Source organism: Hipposideros armiger, unplaced genomic scaffold (genome assembly GCF_001890085.2).
Source record: "Hipposideros armiger isolate ML-2016 unplaced genomic scaffold, ASM189008v1 scaffold_81, whole genome shotgun sequence".
Taxonomy (NCBI): Eukaryota; Metazoa; Chordata; class Mammalia; order Chiroptera; family Hipposideridae; genus Hipposideros; species Hipposideros armiger.
In genome coordinates this window covers 3,945,170-3,951,503 of record NW_017731431.1, presented here as the reverse complement: position 1 = coordinate 3,951,503, position 6,334 = coordinate 3,945,170, and positions in this window count along the sequence as shown.

Below are 6,334 nucleotides of genomic sequence, written 5' to 3'. Positions count from 1 at the left end.
TGTGCTTCAAACCTAATATCTTCTTCCTTTCTTTCTCCTCCCCCCTCTGCCCTTCCTTCTCCTCCTTTCCCTCTTAATTCTTCTTCTTCACATTGTTTGTTGAATGCTTACTTTCTGCCATGAGATGTGGTGGGAACTTTATAAAGTAAATTTAAATTGTAGGTTAACTATTAATATGATTATGCACATTTTACTGATGAGAGAATTGAGTCTCATAAAGGGTGAGCCTATGTTTATAGACTACAATAAAACCTTTGACTGTATCAGTCCTGAAAAGCTACAGGTTGTCCTGGAAGAAATGGGCTTGCCTCAGCACTGATTCTCCTGATGTGTAACCTGTATTGTGGACAGGAATCCATTGTCAGGACAGAATATGGAGAGACAGAATGGTTTCCTATAGACAAAGATGTCAAACAAGGGTGCATTTTGTCTTCTTGTTGGTTTGATTTGTACACGGAATATAGCATATGAAAAACTGAGCTAGGCTCGGAGGAATAAGCAGTGAAAATTAGTGAAAGAAATATCAGTAACTTAAGATATGCAGATGACACTATCTTACTGGCAGAAAGTACCACGCTTTAAAATGACTTCTGATGAAAGTGAAAAAATAAAGTGACAAAGCAGGACTGAATTTGAACATCAAAAAAACAAAAATCATGACTACAGAAGAAATACACAACTTGAACGTAGACAATGAACACATTGAAATTGTTGAAGATTTTGCTTACTTTGGTTTCAGTCCTCAGTTCAAATGGAGGCTGCAGCCAAGAAATCCTGAGAAGGCTGAGGCTTGGAAGGGCAACAATGGAAGAATTAGGAAAGGTCACCAAGATCAAAGATGTGTCATTAGAGACCAAGGCTAAGTTCATCAATACCCTTGTATTCCAAAATATTATGTACAGATACAAAACATGAACAATGAAGAAGTCTGATAGAAAGAAGAAATTATGCATTTGAAATATGATGTTGGAGGAGAAGGAGATCTCTGTGGATACCCTGGACTGCCAGGAAGATGAACAAGTGGGTCCTAGAGCAAATTAGGCCTGAAACATCACTGTAGACAAAAATTACAAAACTGAAGCCGTCCTACTTCAGGCACATGAGAAATCAGGATTCTTTGGAAAAGACAATAGTGCTGGGAAAAATAGAAGGCAGCAGGAAAAGAGGAAGACCAAACCTGAAATGGAGTGGCTATGAAAGTACCCATAGGCCTGAGTCTCCAGGGCATGAGCAGAGCTGTGGGGACAGGACACTGTGGACATCACTCATTCATAGAGTCTCCTGAGACAGAGCCAAGTCTATGGCATGTAAAACACAAAAAGGGTGAAGTAACTTTCTTTTGGTCACTCAGTATTACATCTTCAAGCAGGAATTCTAACTCAGGTCTTCTGACTCCAAATCTCATGTTCTTTCTGCTAAGATGCTATCTTCCCCACATTTATTGTGTGCCCACTCTGTGCTAAGAAGATTATATGCATTTCTTTATGTAATAATTACAACAACCCCATGAAGTAGATGCTCTCTACATCTTCTTGCTTGGGCTCCAGATCTGTCCTGCAGCTCCTGTATGACTCTGGAGATGGCTTTATAGGAAAAAGAAGGAAATAATTCTAGCAACCTGAAGAAATAAACTTGGAGTATAGGACTACCAAAGCAGCCAGGATTTAATTGTCTAAGATTCTGGAGAAAGGAGAGCTGCAAAGAAAGGGGCTCAACCTTCTGCACTCCTTTTCTGTCTGAGGCACTTGCTGACCTGTGAGCTTAAATCATTGTCTGGCCTTTACCTTCTCTATGGCCTCCTTTCAAATCACCTAATAGAAATAAATGCACTTGTGTCCCCAGAACACATCATATATAATAGCCTCAAATTGGAAAGTATCCAAATGTCTAATCTCCCTAGAATGGGTAAATACATATGTCGTAGTCATACAGTGAGATAAAACACAGCAATGAGAAGGAATATACTAAAGCAATACATGATATTACATTATCTATGTAATGTAAATTTAGAAAACACACAGAAGAATATGTACTGTATGCTTCCATTTATAGAAAAACTGAATTGTAGTGTTTAGTGATGAGTAGATAGTAATGAAGGTAAAAAGAAAAACAGGGTCATTCACTTCAGAGAAAAGGAAGAGGGGTGTGATTGGGAGTGGGCATATGGACTTCTGAGGTGCTGGCAATATTTTTTATAAACTAAATGTCAATGCAAATGATTATGTAAAATTCCAAACATATACAAGAGCAGAGGAAACAATTTGATAAACTTACATATACTTCCCACTCAGTTTCAAAGTTATCAATTTATGGACTATGTTTTCTCATCTCTATTACCCAAATTCCCCTACCTATAACATAGATCATTTGTGACCAAATCACATACATCATATAATTTCAAATGTGTAAGTATTTCTTATGTATTTCTAAAAGATACAGTATTAAAAAATGCATTCACAATACCATCATCACAAAAAGAAACTTAATAATGTTTTAAAACCATCAGTTAGCCAATCAGTCTTTTAAATTTTCCTAATATTCTCAATTTTTTAAACAGTTGGTTTGTTCAACTCAAGACTCATAAAATGGCCCACCTCTTTGATTTAGCTGCTATGCCTCTTGAGTGGTGTGACTGTATATTCTAGATTGTCCAAATTTCAGTAGTACCTCTTTTCACTTTTTAAATATCTTGGTTTGGATGAAAACGTCTATGGCTCTATTGTTAGGTGCTTTTTATCTTAAGCGACTGCTCCCTCCCTTTTCCTTTTCTTACTTTTTTGTTTTTTTGTCATTTGCCCTGTAGTGTTTTCTATAGTCTTGATATTTGCTAAATGAATTTCACTGATGTTATTTAATATGTTCCTCTCTAACCTGTATTTTACGTTAGAACTGGAGACTTGATTTTGTTTAGGTTCCATGGAAAATGAGGAGAGAGGATACTTCATAGGTGATGTTGATTATTTCTGGTAGAAAGACTGTAGCATCCAGTGGCCTGTCTTTCAGTCAGTTAGGTTAGCAGTCATTGATGATCATTGCCTAGATGTATTATTTCAAAAGGAGTTTTCCAAATGGTGTTATTAATATTCTGTTTCTTGATCTAGGAGGTACTTACATGGAGCTTTGCTTTATCATAATCATTCAGCCATTTATGGACTTTTCTGTATGTGGTATATTTCATGAAAATAATAAAAAAATACATATGTGTGACTACATCCATACATACCATACATACATACACACATACATATGCATGGCTATGGGCAGGATAAACAGATAAAATTGGTGAGATGTATTGTTAAATTATAATTATGAAATTAACATGCTTTGCAACCTAGGCAGCAATTACAAAATTTCCTCAGTATTCTAATGACTAAAAACAAGGTTTAAATAATAATAATAATGAATGAATATATTATTCCAATGTGGCTAATTATTCAGGAGAATGTTTAAACTTGCTTTCTATGTTGGACTGAGATAGGAAATGTAGTAAAACCAATGTGATGATGTTGGACAGAAATAAGGCTGGATGTGGCTCCTTGAGGGTTAAACCAGTTCATGAGCGGAGACTCATATCTTTTTAGTAACATCTATTAATAAAGATTGCAGTCTTTAATGAATAATTAAGAGATATGCCATTTAAGAATAACTTGTTTGGGCTTTTGAGCATCAAAAATCATAAATGTATTCAATTTCATGATTACAGGATGATTTATATGTTTGTTACTCTATATTCCAATTGATTCTAGAGACCATCTCCTGGGATATATTGACCGTAATAATACAGCTACATTTGAAAATATACAAAAGTAATAAAGCACCTCCCACCTTGTTGATAGAGATGGAAAATGGAGAATCTTTTCTGTTTAATAGTGGGAGTAAAATTATGAGTCTACAATTTCCTTGCTAAGGTAGGATTACTATCATAAAGCAAATTCACATAAAACTACATTTTGAATCATATTTCCCAGGGATGGTAGGCCACTAAATTTAATTACTTCTGGAAAGCAGAAAAATAAACCAAAAAACAAAAAATCTCATTGGCTCCTGGGAAGATATTTTATTGTTTTCTGGGGTGCTCTGATTTATATTCAGGTTATGTCAGTTACTAGTAGTCAACAAACTCCAAAAGCCTCCTGTATATTGATTGATATTTATGAGGATCTTGCAACTTGCCTCACAGCCTTCTTCTAACCATCATACTGATGACCCATCTATTTCCCAAGTCTCTCTGTACTTTGGTTTCCATTATTCCAATGACCTTTTTCATTGAAGACAATACATTGTGGAAGCTGAGTGTATATTTTGTGCAGGAATTCTGTAAGGTGCTGGTGTTAAGCTGTAGAAAGACTGCCGGAGGGTTACAGTAAGGTAAGCAGACAGTCCCTGAATTCAAACCCTGCCAGTTAGGTTTATATTACTACTATTGTGATTCTGAGCAAATAATTGTTCTGAGATATAAATTCTTTACCTATAAATTGGAAATAAAATAAAACCACTCCCAAAGTTATTAGGGTTTAGTATTCACCTCAGTGCCTGACACATAGTATTTTATTGAATACATTTTTGTTTTCCCATCATCTCTAGTCACTACATCCTCTTCATAGCTAATTAAAATAAAAGGGAAATGATAAATTTAAAGCCTAAGGTAAATCAATAAACAGTTCAACAAGTTCATATAGATTATATACTCTGTCTAGAGCTGTACTGGATTGTAAGGGGATTGTCTTAGTGTGTTTAGCCTGCTATAACAAAAATCCATAGACTGGGTAGCTTATAAACAACAGAAATTGGTTTCTCATAGTTCTGGAGGTCGGGAGGTCCCAGATCAAGGGACTGGCAGATGTGGTGTCAGGTGAGGGCCCACTTCCTGGTTCGTAGATGGCCATCTTCTTGCTGTGTCCTCACATGGTGAAGGGAAGAAAGGAGCTCTCTGTGGTCCCTTTTATAAAGGACTAATCCCATTCATGAGGGCTCCACCCATATTACCTAACCACCCCCTAGAAGCACTACCTCCTAATACCATCACATTTGGGGTTATTTTCTCAATATATTACTATTAGGGTGACACAAACATTCAGTTTATAATAGGGATACAAACAGGAATAAAATACAGTCTCTGTGGGAGGTACCTACAGCTTAGACTCATGGATTGTCTGTATCAAGGGAAATCTTAAATGTTATCTAGTACAAGTGCCTCTTCAGCAGACAAGACCAAAATGAGTATGCAGTAGTGTACTACAGGAGATTATCAGGTGCTTAAGGAATGTAAAGTATACAGCAGGGTAGGACATCCCCCAAGAGGAACATTTGAAGGCCAACACGATGCTCTATATTGGTGGCGTTACCTTGTCCAGGTAACCCTGATCTACATTGTCAGCATACAGCCAGTGACTTAATGTATCTGTGCAAAAACACATATTTAACAGACTTCGCAGTTATTGATGAATATCCTTGAATGCCAGTCTTTTAGGGTAAATGAACAATTTACTGTCATGTATACTCTAATACTTAGCTAAACATGAATATCCTTTTTATGGGCATATTGATATGAAAATCCAAATTAAAATCAGAAGGTAGATAAGGCAGCAAAGAGTTAATAAATCAAATTTGGATGATCTCAAGAAATATAAAGTAGCTTGAGATACTTTTTTTTTTCATAATAGGTATAGCCTTACCAATGAATAGTATTGCTTATATGACAGGCAAACATAGGGTCACATACGGAAAAAATGACTATTGTTAGAAGTAATAGGAAATATAATTTTATAAGGTTATAACTTTCTGGTAAGAGGTTAATTATGTACACATTAGAAATGGAAAGAATGCCTGTTGTTTCTTTTTAATATTCCTATAAAAAGAATGAGACATTCCTGAGAGTACTCTTTTCATACCTATTCCTGAAGATTTCTTACATTTTCTTTCCACCCATGACCCAGAAAGATAGCTCAGAATTGGAGGTAAAGTCATAAATAACTAGAAAATGTACACATTTTCTTTTCCCCTCAACAGGCTTTAGTTTTCTAACTCTTCTCTGAACATTTGGAAAAACATAAAAAACACATGGTTGCTTAATATGTTTATGTGGTTATCTACTTAATGCATAACACAGAAGTAGGCTTGTGGGGGGAAAAGATACATAATACAGGCCTGACTTCAAACAGCATGAAATCGTATTGGAAAGGCAAAAATAAAAGTTTGAAACAAAACACTTTATCAAATGGTTATAAATCAGTTACTAAGAATGGATTCAATAAATATTTATAAGTGCCTCATTTGGGTCCAGTTCTGGGCTGGATTTTGGAGATCACAAAATGGGCATTCCTTCGTTTCAGGT